This window comes from Petromyzon marinus, chromosome 63 (assembly GCF_048934315.1).
Source record: "Petromyzon marinus isolate PM22_M1 ecotype Great Lakes invasive population chromosome 63, UKy_Petmar_22M1.pri1.0, whole genome shotgun sequence".
Taxonomy (NCBI): domain Eukaryota; kingdom Metazoa; phylum Chordata; class Hyperoartia; order Petromyzontiformes; family Petromyzontidae; genus Petromyzon; species Petromyzon marinus.
The window spans coordinates 6,699,864-6,719,063 of NC_133729.1; the positions used below are offsets into that span (position 1 = coordinate 6,699,864).

The 19,200-nt window shown below is 46.1% G+C and overlaps 1 protein-coding gene and 1 long non-coding RNA gene across 2 annotated transcripts in view; both read right to left on the reverse strand.

The window, feature by feature from the left end:
• LOC116955984 (SNF-related serine/threonine-protein kinase-like) overlaps positions 1-3,408 on the reverse strand; it is a 60,605-nt gene extending 57,197 nt beyond the window's left edge. Inside the window, exon 1 of the mRNA XM_032977370.2 lies at positions 2,886-3,408. The gene's annotated coding sequence lies outside the window, so the exon portion shown is untranslated. The remainder of the gene's footprint in view (positions 1-2,885) is intronic.
• A 2,656-nt stretch (positions 3,409-6,064) lies between these two features.
• On the reverse strand, positions 6,065-6,869 carry LOC142906335 (uncharacterized). The gene is made up of 3 exons (XR_012930151.1): positions 6,706-6,869; positions 6,390-6,558; positions 6,065-6,214 (listed from the first exon to the last, which is right to left on the reverse strand). It is a non-coding gene; the product is annotated as an uncharacterized LOC142906335 (long non-coding RNA).
• Between the last annotated feature and the right edge of the window lie 12,331 nt (positions 6,870-19,200).

Genomic DNA, 19,200 nt, shown 5'->3' on the forward strand with positions numbered 1-19,200 from the left:
GCCATACATAAAACATTTTTCGGGTGAATATACTATTTTTCGGAGTTAAGTGGGGCAGGCAGAGGGGTGGGGGGGGGGGCTATCGCCCCCATTGGCTATGTACGGTGCAAAATAATTTCAACATTGTGATCTTCCAGCCACTGGGCAAAAAGGTTAAAAAAAATTCAGCCTCCACTCCTGTCTCGGGATGATGTGACGTGTGAGACCAGTGGTGTAGGAGAATGGTTGGCATGGGTCCTGGTGCAAGGCTTGACAGGGAGAGGGGGCTGGGGGGGCTGTGGGGGGCCCTCTGCCCAATTTCCCTACCTATTCGCAGCCTGGCACTTTGGCCCTTCCGGCCCGTGGGCATCCTCATTTGCACCGCCTGCACACTCGTTAGCCACGCCGCCGTGCAAAAATAATGACACTACAGTGTCCCTACATCATAATCCCTGTTCATGTCATGTGACATGCGGTCGTAAAATGTGCATGCAGATAAATTGTAAAAAAAAACATTACAAACGGGCCCTTATGCAATTGCAGTTTACCCATGTCTATTTATACAAAGGACTTTGAACTGAATTATGCAGTGGCACCTAATCTGCATCTGTCCCTGTGTGCATGCCTTGCCTGTCTGGCCGCTCAGTCATGAGCTACGGGAAGAAGAAAACGCATCCTTTGTCCGATTCGTTGCTGGATTCCAGCCGATGCGTTCAGCCTTGGACCCAGCTACAAAAACCCCGACTGTCCAAAAAAATTTGCCAGCGTGCGCCTCGACGGCGACACAGAGAGACGGCTTTCAATTGGAACACAATACAGTACTGCACTGTATTTGCAGATTTTGTTATTGGTGTCTTCCCATCCAAGCACCAACCCCAAAACTAACCGCTAACCCTACCCCAGCACTGACCACTAAACCCTAATGCTACCCCCAACACTAACTAGCTCTAACCTTACCCCAACGCCAACCACGAACCCTAAAGCTAAACCACTCGCCCTCATCTTAAACCTAACTGTATATTTCTGGATTAGGGCTTTTCTACGTCGTTCGGGTCACGATGGGTTGGAGGATGCGGAGAGCATAGAATTACAGTACAGATTATTTGATTTGCTACCCTGCCAACCATGTGGTGAACAAAGCCAGGGAAGGACAATCAAAAACAGACAAAAACAACAACATGTGCCACGTAGGCACTCCCTAGGAGGCCCTTTATGAATTATGCAGATATCAGGATGATTTAATTAGTGGCAAGGGTAATTAGCCAAGAGAGATGGAATGAAACACCAGCGTGTGAGTCATTCTCCAGGAATAGTGTTTGTGTTCGGGCTGGAGGTAGCATGGGGTTAGTTAGGTTTAGTATTAGGAAAAGGGTGTTGGCATCATGGATCCAACGAGTTTCATTGATGGTGTTAGCGAGACGGATCTTGCTTTAGGGTACCATGCGGGATAGTGGTAAGGACTGGTGTTAGGGTTCAGTGTTAGGGATTAGGATAAGGCCACATTCTGGTGAGTACATTTCCAAAATCAATGTCAGGCGACAGTCTTAATCACCTGAATGACGCAAAGATTCAGATTAAAGCGGCGAACAGCGTTCACCAACAGGTTGCTAATAGGACTTGCAGCGCAACGTGGTTGGCAGCGTGTGGATAAAATATGCCTTACAAATGTACATTATTATTGTACTAATAATGTAAATACATCCTACACACTGGCGTCGGGATCCCCTCATCCAGCAGTGGCCTGACCAGGGTGTGTGCGCGTACACGGACTAAACCACTCTAATCCCATCCCCACTATACATATATTAGAATCGGACTCGGGAAAACAGAGCAACACGGCGTTGCCTTGCAGCAAGATCCTGGGATTCGAGTCTCTGCTCAGCCGCCTCTGTGCGTCGTTTGTTCTTCCCCGTGTTGTGGATGGGTTTCCTCCCATAGCTTAACAATAAAGAATAAATCCAATGTAACTAGAATTGGCCAAATATCCCAATGCTGAGAAATTACCTGCAAATTGCCCGATTGGGACGACACATGGCAGCATCGTCCAAACTACGAAAACTTGACACGACCCTCCTGAAAATGAGTCTTGAGACTCGGCGAGGCTTTCCTGGGTAAACAAGCGGTGGAAAAAATATCCGCACGGCGGCACAGGCGTGGAAAAACTACTATGAAAGAGGTGACGTTTCAGGGAATGGCCCTTCATGGCAGCGACAGGTTACCGGCACGCATTGCATAACATCCCCTGGACAAGACGTGTCCTCCATACAGAATTTAACATCCACAGAAGATCCTCTAGAGCAGGCACGTTCACGCCACAAGTCCACCACACGGTCCACAAAATGCAGCACATAGGTTGCCCAGCGCGGAGGGTGATGACAACTCACGGACCTCTCTGCATACATCTCAAGCGCAGATCTCCTGTCTACACATCTCCACAGATGCCCTGCCGGCACAGATCTCTTCTGCACAGATCTCCAGAGCCCTTGCACAGATCACCCCATAACTCAAGACAGGTCTCCCGGAATCATCTCCCCTGCGCAAGTCTCCTGCCTCTACAGATCCCCACAGATCTCTCGCACGGATCTCCACATTTCTCCTGCAGATATCCTCATATCTCTCGCACACAAATTCCGCACGGGTCTCCTTACACGGATCGTTTCTCGCATCTCCTGGGACTTCTCACACAGATCAGAATGCTTATTTTTACTGGAGGAATCCGATGAGCTACAAAGCTCTTTCCACAGATGTCCTGGCTGCTGCCACAGATCTCAGAGGGCTTCAAGCACCTCCTCTCCCTGCACGGGGATCTCGGCGGCCAGAGCAGCGATAACCCTCCGAACACGGGACGAGATATCCGCGGCCAGGGCACCTCGATGCGGAACGGCCCCAGTTTCTCGCGTCCTCACCGTGGGGCCAGGAGGTCGGCTTCATCGTGAAGGCAATGCAGCAGCAGCTCCGCGTGTTAAACGTGGCTCTCGGCATCCTCCCATCGCGGCTCCACACACACACACGAGCACGCGCGCGCGCACACACACACGCGACAGCAAGCAGCAGCAGAAACGCCGCCGCCTCGCCCACGCCGCATTAGAATTCAGCTCGGAGTCTGCCTCCTCCGTCATGAGGGAGGAGGCAGAGGGGTGAGGAGGGAGGGAAAGTGGGAGGAGAGGGGTAAGGCGAGGGAGGGAGATGGGGGAGAGCGAGCGGAGGGAAGGGGAAGTGGAAGAGAGGGGAGACGGCGCGGAGGATGGGGTGATAGAAGCCGAGTACTTGAAGGGAGATGATGGGGTGACCAGGGAGATGGAGATATGTGATGTTGATTAGTGAAGACGAGGGAGAGGACGATGAAGATGATCCGATGGGCGATTACAAGGGACGTGATACATCAGGCGAGCAAAATGTGGGACGAGGAAGGCGATCGATGAGAGGTAATGAGATGAGGGAAACGGTGACGAGGTGGACGATAAGTGATAAGTAATTTACAAGGTATTTTAGGAATTAGGATGTTCTGGCCAATACCAGTTACGTTGTATATTCCTTTATTTTTAAGCTTTGGGGGAGGAAACCGCAGAACCCAGGAGGAAAATAATGCAGAAGAAACTCCACATCCAACAAGGAGCCCGAGTCGAGACTCGAACCCAGAACCTTCTTGCTTTGAGGCGCGCGAGTGTCACTCACTGCGCCGCCGACTATAATTTGCGCGCTTAGTTTTTCTTAAATACTTTATTTCCCGACAAAATAATTACGAAGCTCAATTAACGCTGCACATTAGCATCGGTATAATAATGTGGGTCGCGTCATCATGTTTGTAGTCCAGTCGGTTCGTGAGTAGAGCCACGATAGTTTAATTTTGGAACGATGTGGAAATGGAGTATCCGTCACGTAGAGTCTCAACTTAAAAAAAAGACAAAGATCAGCCGTGTAGCCTTAACAGACTGCTGTGGCAAGTGCCGTTAGCGAGCACCTCTGAAGGCCGGCACGGACGTTAAACCGATTTTGTACCATATGTAGCCAACCGTGCTAATCGGAGGTGCACGGGGTTGAGGAGCCAGCACCACGCCCGATCACCTTTGCCTCCCTAGCAGCGATGTTTACACACAGCACCAGGTACTCGCTTGAGGCCGAGTCAACCTGGTAGGCCCATGACCGGTTCAGATATTCGTCACCAGGTGTTGGTCAGCCGTGAGCAAGAATCGAATTTGGGTGGCCGGGTTCGTAGTGCAGAACGCCGACGGCAATTATTCAGACACGTGAATTGCAAGCCCAGGAAAATGTTCAGCTCGGACTACAATCGGTCTAATACGATCACGATGCGTGCAACGGAATGGAAATTTCGATCGGGTGACGATACAAAGGATGGCCATCGAGCTGGAGTGGAGGCAACTTCAACGCGAATATTTTGAAAAAGATTCAACTCCCAAACAATTTTAGAGATTTCGTGCATTTTCCTTCTTTGCCAAATGCCTCATCATTGCACGGTAGTCTTCAATAACCGTGCATTACAAGGGGCAATATATAGCAGGTGACGTTTTGGGCAATGCCTCTGCTTCATAACGAGACCAGCCAGCGGGCACGAGTTAACATTCAATACTTTTTAGGTCCCACGGTGTAAAGTGCAATCAACTCGTATCCACCATGTACATCTTTAAAACCTCTTCGTGTCTAAAAAACAACTGGCCATCTGAAACATCGCCCGTTAGTTTTCCTTTGAAGGCCACGCGGTGTGTCGACAGGGAACGTGTCGTGTGTTAATCTTCTTAGGCACCACTGCCTACGCAGCGCCAAAGTTTCATTGTCATGCCGTCGGCTGCTCAGATTCTTCCCCCCAAACTTCTGCGACTATCCCAATCATCCTTTTCCATCTCCCCCTCTAATAACTCTGTTCTGGACCGGTGGCATCTCCTTAGCTCCCTGTAAAGCTGCGGGGTGTACATCTGTGCGTGGGTCTCATCTCCAAAAGAAATTTGTCTATTAAGGCGTAAACAAACCATGTACGTTTTATAGCCCTTACCTGCTCGAGAACGTTTGTAATCTGCTAGGGCACCAACTTTATTCCGTTTTCCCCATAGTCCCAAAACCGATCTCATGAACTTCAGTCAGCCGTTACAGCGCCACCAAGCGGGAATAGCAGACGCTTACATGCAACATTGGTTAATAATGTTCAGGTCCGTTCTATTGAACTAGGTGAATACTTCAGGGCCCAGGACGAGTCAATAGAGAAAAAGGAACCTGGGTTAAGGCGACAAAAGAATTGGACGTAAAAACAAAGCACAACAGATCGACGTTTCGGGCGCAACACAAGCGTCCGTCAGGTGGGAAAGCTTTCCCACCTTGATGACTGACGCTTGTGTTGCGCCCGAAACGTCGTGATTTATTTTTATACCTGCGTGACTTTACCGAAAGAACCAAAGAGTGATTCCTGCAGTCACGAAAGCTTGGAAAAAAAGTCAAGATTAAAGCACAATGCAAGTATATAGGGCGAATTTGCTGCATTAGACAATAAGTGCATTAACACAAATCACTATTCAATTCACTTCCTGTCCAGGTGTCAGTCCTTTGCATCCTGCTGCATGCCCGTGTTTAATTTCTTCGAGCATCTTCTGCCACACCTGCGTAAGCTACCCTTGCCAGCAAAAAGTATGGTCGCACGCATAAATTAAAACGGATGGGGGAGAAACGGGCAATCCTCCCAATCAAGGCGTGGCACAGCCCAATCACCACGTGATCTGCTCGTCCATACCTGGACACCCGGCCACACAGGTCCTCAAATGACGAAGCGTTGTACCGACCCTGCTCAATGCAGTTTACAACAAACTACATGCCTGGAACCTTTTTAGTAAGCGCTCAGACTAACAAAAGCAGTGGCACAAAACGTCGTGATTTTTGTTTTATTTTTTACCTACGTGACTTTACCGAATAGAACCAAAGCGTATGGCACAGAGCGGTCGAGACAAAGACAGTTGTTGTGTACCTTAGCGGTGCCCCTTCAAAGCATCCATGTTAAAAATGTCGTCTTTACTTTCCCCAAGCAACAGGCATGCAAGGCGATATTTTATAAAAAAAAAATAAGCACCATTATTGCCAGGACTTATGAATCCATGCTTTATTCCATCACGTGAACACGTTAAACATCTGCATCACTTAGTCAGCATTTTCTTTGAAGCAAAGCAAGTCCACGAAAACGTTGGAAGACATCGCTGCGATGGCCACCACACTAGGGCAAAGTTCGGGATTTCTGCTGTAAAGAGGTAATAGATGGGGGACAACATTGGGAAAGGCAATGTCATCGAAAAAACATTTTGCAATTTGGAATTGTGGTCAAGCATCTGAAGGCACATTTAAACAGCCCAAACAAGTCAATCATGAAATTATATTAGATATGGAAACCACCATGAACGAAATTGCAAACATACAGAACGATAGGGAAGCATCCTTCCTGTAGATAAAGCGTCCTCTGGTGACGATGGAGACTGGGGTATCCACAGTCTCCAAGCTGCTCCACTTCCTGGCCAGACATCCTTGCTGGTAGCGAGAAGCAGCCAAATAAACCTTGCAAGCTTTCACTGCAGCATGGACGTAAACCTGCAGAGAACGGAGGGGAGAATGAACGGTGGTTTATTGCAGCGAGCAATCTACCAATCCATTACGGCCGCACAGCAAAAGTGCTGCCAACAGCAACACCCTACAGTTGATCAGATAATTTTCAGCATGGTGGAATATCGAGCTCACATTTGGCATCTTGAGCAATGAAGGCAAAGGCTGGGAAGGTCAAGTGGCGGGCAGCAGTGGTGACGGTGCTGTCACACAGACAGCTACAGTAAGAAGGGACACAGATTAAAACAGGTGGTAGGCTCCAGTACATTTAAGCCAGTATCAAGCACAAGAATAGAAAATTGACACCCTTCTTTCACGAGATAGTATTTCCGCGTATCAAGGGGGTTATTGGTGGGCATCGCATGGAGGTCGACGGTGAACAGGGCACGGCCAAGGCCGGTCTTGAGGGACATCTGGAGATAGAGGGTTTGACGCAGCTGCACCACTAGGGGGTAGTCGGTGGGCAGGTATGGTGCCAGGAACGTAAAGCTTTTGTAGAAGTCCATCTTCAGTTCCAGTGCAGCATAGACAGTCTGGTTGAGCACAACCTTTGTGTTGTTGGGCTGGAGCGCTGAAGAGGTCAAGAGCCTCGTCCTCGGAATCTTGCAGCAAAATCGCAAGTCAATAAAAATACAAGGACAAGAGCATCAATGCCTAGTCTGAAGAAACGAAACATGAATCAGCATTATGGCAACAGGATAGCACAATCATGAGATTTTATTTTTAGGTTCAGCCACCACCTGACATGACCAAACAATTAAATCTGGTTTCTGCTCAGCAGTAAGTTAGCAAACCAATTGACAAATTAAGCTTTTAGATAGGACCTTTCATTTGAAGCCATGTCAATCAGGAAAAGGACCAGGAAGTCGAGGGGAGTGTTGCAATAACTGGCTTGGTGAGCTCGTGGAATAGCAGTAATACATTAAAGACTGCGAGAATCTATGTGCGAAGCACGAATTCTGTTGACATACATTGACCATGATGTACACGAAGTCGTAGGTGTTGATGCCGAACGTGGTACTGGGCAGGGAAATCGTTTGAGAGAAGACGAGGTCTGTACTCTTTTCCTGTGGGGGGAAGATACAAGGCACATTAGAGAGTTGTTTTTGAAAAAGCAGGCAGTTAGGATAAAGCACTTTTTTTCTATCAAGATTAATATTGGAGGCCTCAACGAATGTGCTGCATTCTTCGAGCGAGATGTACGTCCCAGTTTCTGCCAATTTGCATGCAGGGGTTGCAGAGTTTATGACGATAATCAGAAGCACTGTAGCCTAGCAGGATGCTTTTCGCGATCTTCGCAGGCATCCTCTCATTGATGCATTCCACCACGTAGGTGACACCTGTAAAGAAGTTCAATGAGACCCACGGACATCGTTAATTAAATTTAGCACCACACAGTGATATGCAGTGTCTAATTATGGCATACACGCGAGGAAGAGCCCAATACATTTGTAAAATGAGAAACCCCCACAATTGTGCAGGTCAGAATTAATGCCACGAAATGCATTGCATGTTGACCAAATTTTGCCCTTTGAGCTGTTGCTCCATGTAAAAGCACAAGGGTGTGAATATTGTAAACTTTGTATATTTAACCTTTCCAATGCAAAATATTTCTATGTAGTGCAGAAGATGCGTTTGTGCCCTTTTCAGAACTGTTCCAATATTACAAATATAAATTCCAATGTAATGCCTGCTTGGACCACTAGCACTAAAACTACAAATCTGCAATATGATAGTTAAACCAGTGCATCATCTTTGGGGTCTTTCGGTAAAGCAACATAGGAAAAATAATAAAATATATCACGTTTCGATCACAACCACAAGCAATCGTCATCAGGTGAAAAATATCGGGAGCTGTCAAGGCAGGGTCTTATAAAGGTTTGAGATGGGTATAGCCCAAGGGTCATAAGCGAAGTGGGCGGGGCTAGAGATGAAATTTGCATACGAGGTATAATGCACCACAACTAAGATTGTCTGAAGTGGCAGTCCAGTGTCACGTGCAAAGCAGTGTGTATTACCTGCAGGGACCGTAGATGGGGGCAATTCCTCATCACCGATAGCCCTTAAGCCACGGTTGGCAGCTCGATGTCCTTCAAGAAGCACAACAGCAGGGTTAAATATTGCATTAAAAAAACGTACAAATATAGTACTTGCACAACAGACTTTCCCCCATTTAGTCCTGAAGTCCTCCAGTCATGAAGCTTGCTTTATGAGTGTTCCACACTCGTCTTGACCAATATATTTTGTTCTGGTAACCAAGGAGATGCACGTTTGGTAAGATGTTAAACCTTACTTTACAGGAATACTAGACGATTCGAAAGGATTGCATATGCATGGAGGTGTTGATGAACGGCAAGAAAAGAAGAGAAATTATGCACAAGCGAATTTGATTGGAGTTGGGCAAATAATTCTAACTAACCACACCAAAACCCTGCCCATGGCGGTGGTTTCAGTCGACAAATCTGAAATGTGCACGAAATGCTTTTAAAAATAGGGTTCGATTTTTTTATTACCACCCCTCCCGTTTCTGGTTACTCTACACCAGGGGTGGGAAAACACCTTTTTTATTTGCCAAGGGCAATATAACATCATTCACAGGCCATACAAAACTGTCAACTTAAATTTGTGTTGCCCGTTATTGAATTAGGAGTCCCGCCTGCGGTTGCCTTGGCTCAGGCCTGGATCTGTACGGCGCCAAGCACCCAGGAGGCGTAGACAGCGTGAGAACACACCTACCTCGCACACAGATGCTGCCACCCTTTTGCCAGTGACGACAGCACTGAGAGAGGATACCAGTGATGAAGGCGATGTTGATGATACTTCCGATGGTACCAATGCCAGTGATACAAGCAGCGATGGCGATGGCAACGGCCATGTTGATGCGAGCAACGACTGCAGCGGTTGATGGTGTTTAAAGTCCGGAGCTCCGTTTCTTCTTGGTCCAGCGCTTCACGCCGTCATAGCATTTGACGTTTGAGGCGATTGTATATATATAAAAAAAGAAGCTGTTGACAAAGTACACCCGGGGGAGACGGAGAGACGAGGGGGCAAAGACGTTTGAGGAGACACCAAGGAGTTACCGTCGATGAGACTCGAGCTCGAAAAGTTGCGTTTGAGTTCCGTGACAGGTACCGCAAGATTCGACCGCGTCCGTTCAGTGCTCACTGGAGCTGCATCGGCTTCCAGTTGCTGAACGAATGCATTATAAGGTCACGTTACCGTATTTTCGCGCATATACCCCGCAAAAAAGTGTTTTGTGCAAAACAAATGTCAGATATCTCGCACCTCCATATACCCCGCATGCATTCATATCTTTAACGTTGTTACCGCAGCTTAATTCCATTATATTAATACGAAGTTTACATTTGTAATACATTCCACTATCAATTGTTAACATTAAAATCATAACGTGCACGAAGAAAAACAAACTAACCGGAAACGAGTGAACTTAAAACAGTAAATAAGTAACAAAAGTAAATATCCAAATGAATAAGTAACACAACTGGTAGATAAGTACAGCAAGTAGTTTTAGCACTGGTAGATTGCGCACTGCCTCGCCCCCACTCCCCCACCTCTCTCCCCTCCTTCGCTGCCGCCGCAAACCTTGCTCTAACAACCACTCCCCCACCCCTCCCGTCGCCAGTAAACAAAGTGCGTCCACTGCAAGCATTGTCGTTTCATTGTACAAACAATTCGAATAATTTAAAACGTGATAACATGTGCAATTTTAGTGCGAGTGGTTTATTCAGCAGTGCTTTAGGTCAAAGGTAAGTGTTGCATAGTGGCTAGTCCTACCACAAAAAAAAATTAAGTCATGACATGGTGACGTGTAAAATATTTTTGGGATAGCCCACACCTCCATATACCCCGCAGGGTCTTGTTTATAAAAAGTGGTATACCCACGGCCAATCAGTAAATGTGGATTGACTCACAGCGGTGGGCTGAAGTAGTGAACTATGTATTTTGTCAACGTGACATTTTTTTACCGATTGGCCGTGTCGGGTGGTGGAGGGGTACGACACATTTATAAATAATGCGATCTAACCAAAAAAACGTTTATTATTAATACTATTGGTCGCAAAAGCCTACTACGTGTTAAACACATCTCATAGATTAACACGTAGGCTTTCGCGACCAATATTATTCATAATAAAGGTTTTTGGGTTAGATCGCGTTTATTTATAAATGTGTCGTAACCCTCCACCACCCGACACGGCCAATCAGCAAAAAAAGTGTCACGTTGACAAAAGACAAATAATTCGGATTAATTGTTCATGTGGCAGCTGCTACATTGGGCAGACGGGACGTAACATCAGCGTAAGACTAAAAGAACATCAGAGAAATATTAAATTCTCAAACACAACTGTCGGCAGTGGCAGAACATGCTTGTCAACAAGGACACTCAATTGATTTTGACAATGTTGCAGTGGTGTGTAAAACTAATTATTACTGGCAAAGACTAATTAGAGAATCCATTGAAATTGAGAGGAACAGGAATAACTTTAATCGCTCTGACAGCTACAGGCTTAGTGCGGCCTGGAAGCGTATTATTAAATCATACACATTACATTTTGATTTAAAGAATTACTAATCTACAACTCATTGCTAATCATAACCAATGACTGATTACTAATCGATTATATAATTACAATACCCCCCCCCTCCGCCGCTAATCACTGCACCTGATATGAGTTAAGTGATGACGTCACCCTGCTGCTCTATATAAAACCGGGAGCAAGCGAGGGCTTTACCATTCTGGCGAATTGCCCAATGATGCTGGATGTATTTACCAGCGAAACGTCGTACTCAAACTGTAAATGTGGATTCACTCTTCGACACACCGGTGGGCTAAAGTAGTGAATTATTTGTCTTTTGTCAACGTGACACTTTTTTTGCTGATTGGCCGTGTCGGGTGGTGGAGGGTTACGACACATTTATAAATAAACGCGATCTAACCCAAAAACCTTTATTATGGACATCTCATAGACTGCCTTTCTGGCCTTGATTTTTGTTTCAGCAGCATTGGTTCAATAGGAGCAAATGTCATAATGGTTCAGCTCTGAAAAGCTCAATTATTTTGTGAAGTATTCCAGTTTTGCATAGAAGTAGGACCCATAAATAACAGAGAGCATCCTTACCTGCAAATATCTGGCAGTTGAGCGTCGGTTTGAGACACCGAATGCTGAAACCAACGCAAAATCCATGATTTGATCCCATCCGTAAAGGATGTGATTCCTGACATGCAATACCCTGGCGTCTACAAACCGAGTTGTGGCAGCAGTTACATTGGGGAAACGAAACGTCTCAGACTGCGTTTGTGAAAAAGACAGATCTGAAAACACGGTAGGACCAATACCTCTGCCGTTGCAGATCACTTTTAATGCGGTGGGCTCGCACGAAATAGATTTTTCCAAGACGAAGATACGCTGCAAACCCACCGGCTACCTTCAGAGATTTGTTCATGAAGCCATCCAGAAATATAAACACCTTAAACCGCGACTGATGTTTCCATCCTAACTGGTATGGCAGCTGTTATTTACGACAGTCTCTCTCACTGTGCCTCTTAGATCTCTCACATGTCCTTTGGACTGCTCTCTCATGGTGATATCTCATTAACACTGCTGTTGTGCACATATGCGGTGATAACTCTTACGCGGCGACCGAAGCTCATTCATGCCAATCTCCCTCCCAAATCCCCCATTAAAACAACTGACGTGCTGGCATCCATGAATGGAATTCCTTTCCAGCTCAGACCGCTTGCTTGCCCATCACCACATATACAACCTCGTAACAGCTCTCGCTGGTCCAGCAGTTCGACTGCTGGATATATTTTTTTTCTGCACGAGGACGACCACTTGTGTTCCGATCAAAACGTCGTGATATATTATTTTTATGTTGTTTTACTTTTCTACCTACGTGACTTACCGAAAGACCCAAAGAGTATGGTTTCACCACGTGTTTGTGCCACATTTTGTATGCGAGTTGAGCCCATTTTTGTTTCATTATTTCCCGTTTCTCTACTCCCACCTGGTTTAGCCAGTGGGGGTATCGAGGGGGAATGGGCAGATTGTGTTTGACCTCGAGTTTGTCGTGGCATTGGGTGCTGGTACGAGTCCGCTCTTGGCTTTCACACCCCACGATTCCAATTACCTGTCTTTGTGCACTGTGGTCGCCGCGGATTGGTGTGCCACTCTCGCTGGATTGTTTCCTCGCCTTCTGTGTAATTATGTTGGTAGTTCATGGGTGCTTGCTCCTCCGTATTATGGGGCTTGGTGTATAATATGCCTCACATGTGGGGTGCTGTTGTTGCTCACGTGATTTTTACTTCCCTCTGGATGGCGGAGTGCATTATCTGCGTTTTGTCCGAATTATGGCTCCTAATTCTATATAGCCGTGTGAGCCCTATTCTCCATGTCGTGTAAGGAGGACGTCTCTGGGTCCAAAGCCAGTCCCACAATTTCTGTAATCTCTGGACAAGGATTTAAAAATCTCGACCATTTTCTCACCTTCGTGGTGTTCATCAACAGCACCAGCGTAATACGCTCCTCGTCTATGCACTGGGTCATAAATTTGTCAGCATTAAACCCCTCTGTTGAATATGTGCCAAACTTCCTAATCACTGCCAGGCTCAGTTGTTTGAAACCATTCCTAACCTTGTATGTTAACGACTTTACCCATGGTATAGAATATTCATGTAAACTTATTTTCAGCAGACTTGCTTTCTCGTCCAACTTCTACTGTTGTGACACGAGTGTGTCTGTTGTGGGGATCAAAATAGGGGATTCTGACAAGATCTTTGGCCATCAATTTAAGAGTCTTACTACTGAATATTCAGAAAGTTGGTCGTCAGAGGAGTCGGTGTCAGATGAGCCATCACTCAAACTGTGGCGCTGCTCAACATAACGTCTGTCATGTATTTTGCGCCTGTAACGTGGTTCAACTTCGCCTGGTAATCCATGCTTGTCCCTTATGGTGGTCTTGTGATCCTTGTTCATGGGTTGGTGTGCATTGTCTCCTTGGCCTGTGCTTATGTGGCGAGTGTCTTTGTGCCCAGCCGTTACGCTGCCCACTGTGTATGGTGTCTGCAAGGCGAGGCGCATGCGTTCGAGGTCCTTGTTTGATGCTTTGTTTATATTTAAACTTGACTTGGAACGTTTGTGACTGCAGGAATTACTTCTAGATTTTAAGCTTTCGTGACTGCGAGGATTCATACTCTTCGGTTTTTTTCGGTAAAGTCACGTAGGTAAAATAAAACAACCAAATGAAATCACGACGTTTCGGAGGCAACACAAGCTTCCGTCTTCAGGTGGAACAGTCACAGCAGAATATCTGTGTCAAGTGGACAGCTCTGAGACAGCTGGGATTATATACAGGTTAAGGGGGGAGGAGCCAAGAAGGGCCGTGGGTGGGGGAGGGCGAATTAAGCCGCCTTTTGTTATGCTGCAGAGGGTTTGGGGGGGGGGGAGAGATGCACAAGTACATACAACCCACTGAAAGCAATGGAAATGGCTGTACAATTATAAGGCAGCCAAACTTTGACTTGGTTTATAACATCTTTTCAATGGTTGACGCTGTAGGGGGTTCAGGGGAAGACATGCACGAGTACATACAACCCACTGAGAGCAATGGCTGTACAATTATAAGGCAGCTAACGTTTGACTTGGTTTATAACATCTTTCCAATGGTTGCTCAATTTGAAACCATCCTCTCGGTTGAAGTCGGGTCTGTGTTTGTATATCTGGATGGCTTCATGGACAAATCTCTGGTAATAACCGGGAGGTTTGCAGAGAATTTGGTATCAGAGAAAACAATGTCATGAGAACCCGCTGTGTTGAAACCGTGATCAGCCACGGCCGAAGAATTCGTTCTGCCGTGTTTAAAATCTGATTTGTACTCGGGGATTCGGTCAGAAATATGTCGTTTTGTCTCCCCGATATAGCAGTCACGGCAGGTACAACTCAATTTGTAAACACCGGGGTACTCCAAGTCAGGAATGACATCTTTTATGGATGGGATCAGATCACGGATTTTGTGTACTGGATTGAACCGGACCTGGATCTTGTGTTTAAGATTTTGGAACTCTTTTTAGCAATGCCTGCTATGTATGGTAACATGATGATTTTGAGCGGAGTATCAGGTGGTTGTTTCTGTATGGTGGGAGAAACAGCTTGGCGGATGGTACGGTCAGAGTATCCGTTCATCTTGAGGGCCAGATGTACATGTTTTAATTCACTGGCCAGGTGGTGTTGGTCAGAAATGCAATGAGCCCTATGGTATAATGTTTTCATGAGAGAGTTCTTTTGAGTCAGGTGGTGGTGGGAATCAGGCTTTAAGTAGGAGTCTGTGTGGGTGGACTTCCTGTAAACAGAATGCCCCAAAGAGCCATCAGTCCTCCTCTGAAACAGAACATCTAAGAATGGCAGCTTGCCATTTTTCGCCACTTCCATGGTGAATTTGATGGATGGGTGTCTGGAATTAATGTGGTCTAGGAAATGGTTCAATGCTGGGAGTCGATGTGGCCAAATGACAAAAGTGTCATCCACATCTCTTCCATAGGGAAGGGCGAAGGGTGGATGTCTGGATGGCGTCCGATTCAAATTTCTCCATGAAAACATTGGCTATCACTGGTGACAAGGGGAGCCCGTAGGGGTACCCTCATTTTGTTTGTTGAAGGTACCATTCCAGGTAAAGTAAGTGTTGGTGAGGCAGTGCCTAACCAGGGCAGGGACATCAGGGTTCAGTCCATGTTGGACCAAGTCTTTAATTATTGTTATGGTGTCAGGTACTGGGACCTTGGTAAACAGAGAGACCACATCAAAGCTGACGAGGATATCGTCAGAAGACAGTACAATGTCCTTAACCGTAGAAACCAATTGGGTTGAGTTAAGTACTGATGAGGTGGTCTTGCCAGTGAAGGGAAGCAGTGTCCGATAAAAAAACGGGCAAGTTTGTAGGTAGGAGAGTTGATCGTGGACACGATGGGACGTAGTGGGGTACCTTTATGGATCTTGGGAAGACCAGAGAATCTGGGAGGTCTTGCAGTCGAGGGTTTTAGAGAGGGAAGTTTGGATGGTTCGATCAAGGAAGTCGAACTAGTGATGATCTTGTTGGTTTTCATCGTTAGGCTGTTATAGTAGGACCACTTTTAATTGAGTAGGTTCCATCAGTGAGTAGGTCCTGGATTTTGTTGTACGAGTTGTTTTTTTTTACCCATGATGACAGTGGCATTGCCTTTGTCGGCCGAGAGGATGACTATATCATCCCTCTTTAAATTCGCGAGTTCAGTGGTCGTTTTTGCGGATGTTGCCAATGGGTTTCTTAGCATTCTTAAGAATAGTGGCTATCTCAGCTCTCGCAACATCTGCTTGGATGTGTCCTATGCTTTTGAAGGCTACATCGACCTGAGAGACGATATACTCTAATGGTATGTTTAGGGGTGACAGCGAAATTTAGGCCTTTAGCCAGTACAGTTTTCAGAATTTCCAAAATCGGGATGTTACTCTGATTAATAACGATTTTGTTAGCGTCCAGTTTTCATGGATAAATTTGAATCAGACGCCATCCAGACATCCACCCTTCCCTATGGAAGGGATGTGGATGACACTTTCGTCATTTGCCCACATGGCCTCCCAGCATTGAACCATTTCCTAGACCACGTTAATTCCAGACACCCATCCAAATTCACCATGGAAGTGGAGAAAGATGGCAAGCTGCCATTCTTGGATGTTCCGTTTGAGAAGAGGACTGGTGGCTCTTTGGGACATTCTGTTTACAGGGAGTCCACCCACAGACTCCTACTTGAAGCCCGATTCCCACCAACCGACTCAAAATAACTCTCATCAAAACATTATACCATAGGGCTCATTGCATTTCTGACCAACACCACCTGGCCAGTGAATTAAAACATGTACATCTGGCCCTCAAGATGAATGGATACTCTGACCGTACCATCTGCCAAGCCGTTTCTCCCACCATACAGAAACAACCACCTGAAACTCCAATCACAATCACCATGTTACCATACATAGCAGGGGTTACTAAAAATATTTCCAAAATTCTAAAAAAAAAAAAAAAAAAACACACAAGATCCAGTTCAATACAGTACACAAAATCCATGATCTGATCCCATCCGTAAAGGATGTCATTCCTGACTTACAGTACCCCGGTTTTTACAAATTGAGTTGTACCTGCGGTGACTGCTATATTGGGGAGATGAAATGACATTTCTGACCGAATCCGCGAGCACAAATCAGATTTGAAACACGGCAGAACGAATTCTTCGGCCGTGGCTGATCATTGTTTCAACACAGCGGGTTCTCATGACTGTTTTCTCTGATACCAAAGTTCTCTGCAAACCTCCCGGTTATTACCAGAGATTTGTCCATGAAGCCATCCAGATATACAAATGTTGTATATGTGGGCGTGTGAAAATTGATGAAAATTAAATGAAATTCGCATAATTAATCCGAAATTATGTTAATTCGTGTATTTATGCGTATAACTATGCTAATTAGAGGTAATCGTATTAATTTATACGAGTGGGTGTGGTTGTGTTAATGATAGCCTTTATGATAATCAGGACCCACCTCGTTGACGAGGTGGGGTTATCAGGATAACGCAATCAATCGTGTGCAGGTACGCTAGTGTCAATTCGGCCTCATTGTCTAACTTGGTATTATTGATAAGCATAATACAACGATTCTCGCTTTAACACTGAGTGTTCATATTTTAGGTCCCAAGTTCATATCATTCGCCTTAAAGTTTAATGAGTGTGGATTGGTGTGTTTATAGTTTAGGTTCCCGAGTTCATATCTCATCGCAGGACACAGACCTTATGCAAAAATGTCAGGAAAGAATCACACGACCACTTCTGTATTAATCAATTTATTTTCTAATTAAACCTTAACTATAATATGTATGCGAACTCTCAATCTCGGAACTTCAACACGGTATCAAGACAGTATCATCAACGACTGTACGTTTTTACTTTGATAAACACATGGACCCCGCATAAAGCGATTGCTGTTAGTGAGAGAGAGAGTCAGAACATGCAAATGCTATGCTACACAAAAGCTTATACATTATAATATGAACGATCGTTATGCCTAAAATGGTCAGCACATTATCACAGGCGATTGATTAACATGCAACGGTATTCATATAAAGACAAACAGTTATTATTTCCAAAGGCATAAATGTAACAGATCCACCGGACAGACTTTAAGATTACCGAAATTGCTTAGTGTGAGGGTATGCGGCGGAACGTGTTATCTCACGGGAGATTAATTAATTCGTGAATAGGATTGTATGATCAGAAAATAGGTTTAGCACGATTCCTCCCCGGGAGCGTAGCTCCGTGGCGAAGGTGCCAAGGGTTAATTCGCATTGATGGATCGGTTGGTAACTTATGCGATTAGAAGTACAGTCCAAAACAAAATAAAGAGGAAAATTACGAATATACTTGTAAACGACGGACTGTTATCACACGGCCAGATGGTTCACGGACTTGAGTGTTCGCTTCTGGTTAAGGACCCGTGTATGTTTGAGTGATATGAATGTTTTGAATAGTCAGTGTTTGGAATTAATTATTTGAGTTAACATACGCCGAAGTTGGCATCGCTTGTAGGAGAAGTAGACTCGCTCCCTTTAGAGCGGTAAGGTGCGTGGGGGTGCATCATACGTATCGCCGCCCTCCTCCACACAGCAGCCAGCCTCTGTCCACGGGGGAGAGTTGCTTGATCGCTCTCAGTGCTGCTCAGTGGACACCTCTCCACTGCTGGATGAGCTGCATCGGCACGCTCCCTCTCTCTGGGTGGAGCACTCGAACGTGCTCGTTTGCTGAAAGCAGTTTTTTTCTCCCCTGCTGGATAACTCAAGTCGCACGTGCTCTTGCTCTGGTTTGCAGAAGCTCTTGCTTGGTGCGTCAGTAACTCTGCAGCTGGACTTCAATGTAGAATAAACTCAGAAATACTGTCTTTCAGCTCTTTAAAAATCACCCTCGGTGGCGCCTCACTACCCTGCGAGTCTGGCCAACGTCAGTGGGTAGCGACGGGGCCACTTTGGCCTCTGCTTGCCGCCCCCTGCTCTGCAGCTCGCCAGCTGGCGACCTGTTGCTCTCGTTCCCGATTTGAACTGCTCCTGAGCCGACCCACTGGTCGAACTCTTTCGCATGTCGAGCTGCCCCGAGTTCCAACCCCCCGGTCGAACTCTGGTGAGTCGACACCCCCCCCCCCCCCCCCCCCCCCCCCCCCCCCCCGGTCGAACTGAGGTTTCAATGCTCAGGATCCTTTTTTTTTATGTCCAAAAATCCCTTCACTCGGACCCTGCCCACAAGACGGAGTTTCTTCCGATTTTTGCTGTGTCAGGGTTTATCCGTATGTATCTGCGTCCGTGTGTGTGTGTCAGCGTGTGTCAGTGTGTGTTCTTGTGCACATCACCCACGGTATATTCCGTTGTCACCCTCCTTCCATAAAACCCACAAGTAAAACAATCAAATGTTATAAATTGTCTCGAAGGCGCCTCTCTGTCTGGGTACACAACCTGGAGGGAGGGGCGATATTCCCTCCGACTTTCACCGACGCACAAAGAAACGGTTAAGGTTTTTAAAGTTAACATTTATCCCTCACAGTT